Genomic DNA, 1,467 nt, shown 5'->3' on the forward strand with positions numbered 1-1,467 from the left:
GCCCTGGGCTAGTGCGGCCCAAGGCAGCTTCCCCAGGGCGTTTTCCTGGGGTCCAAACACAGGCCAGCTGCATCCCACAACCCCATTTCTGCACACACAGAAATGCATTTGTGTAAAGGCAGGAGCTGTGCCTTGTCATCGTCGGCACAGTTGCCATGCCAGAGACCGGAGGTGTTTTGGGAGAGCAGATACATAAAGCTCTACGAACATGGCTGTAATTTATTATTCATATCTGATTGCTCATTTGTAATACGTGCCAAGATTTATTAGAAACTATGAGAGAACTGTTGGAACTTGCAGGGGCTTTGATTTTAATGTTGGTTATTGATTTTAGTGCTTGGTCAACTTTTAGCGTTTTTACCTGGGAAATGAATTCTCTCAGGATGAGAACAGGCACAGACCCTCACTGGGGCTTGGGCTGGAGCAGGTAGTCTCACTGTTTGGGAAGGGCGCACCACAAGGTCTCTGATGCCATAACAAATGAAGCACCGGGGGGGTTTATCCCTTCAGAAAGCTGTGATACTAAAGCAGAATTACAGTCAGGAACAAGTTTTATCCATTATGGTCATTGAAAGCACTTATATCTATAGAAACTAAGATAATCTTTCATCCTGTCAGCAGACAGCCAGCCTTAACTACATTGTGAGGGAACAGGGCTGTGATTAACTCATAAAAATTGAAACGAAAATTTCAGTTTTTAAAATGCTGAGCAGCAAACATCTCCCTCAGCTTCGTGTCTTCTGATGAGCAACCATGTTCCTGACATGGTAAAGTGGACAACTGCACTATTTTAGGTGGTTGAACACTCCTTGAAGTAGGAATCAACTTGAAGATGCCCCATTAGGCTTACTACATAACAAGAGTGACCATGATTCTAACCTTATGGTCAGACATACGATTCTGGCAGAGGTGTTTGAGCAGTTACTGCTGTTACATCTGGTGCACTTAGAGATGCTCCTAGCAGGAGAAATAAATAGATGTGCTCTTAATTACATTTGGAGTTCTGCAGAAGGGAACCTTGAGAGTGTTAGGAGTGCTTCTCCAATGCTGCCCTGCCAGACTGCAGTTCATCAGCTGGCGGAGCTCTGCTTTGCACTCCCTAAAGCAAAAGGAATCATATTGAAGTCAAACCTAGTTCAGGAATAGCAGTGCCTGCTGAGAACTGGGGTGTCAAATTCTCCGTCTCACTGAAAATAACTGCTACCCTACCACCACCATCTGCCACTTAATATTGTTGTTCCCAATTTATGCTGGTTTGGGATGCAAGAAACACTTTGAAATAATTGTGCAGACTTCTTGCAGTTAAACATCAAGAGCGGAAGCTTCTCATCCTTTTTATGTGGAACCACCCACCATGCTGATGGCTCCAGGACTGTTGCTACCACAGGTCTGGCTGACTGAAGTGGGAAGTTTAATGTGTCCTTTGGCACCGTGTTGGCTTTTGTGTATCATTGCCTCTGGGGCAGT

Source organism: Corvus brachyrhynchos, unplaced genomic scaffold, assembly GCF_000691975.1.
Source record: "Corvus brachyrhynchos isolate BGI_N302 unplaced genomic scaffold, ASM69197v1 scaffold115, whole genome shotgun sequence".
Taxonomy (NCBI): Eukaryota; Metazoa; Chordata; class Aves; order Passeriformes; family Corvidae; genus Corvus; species Corvus brachyrhynchos.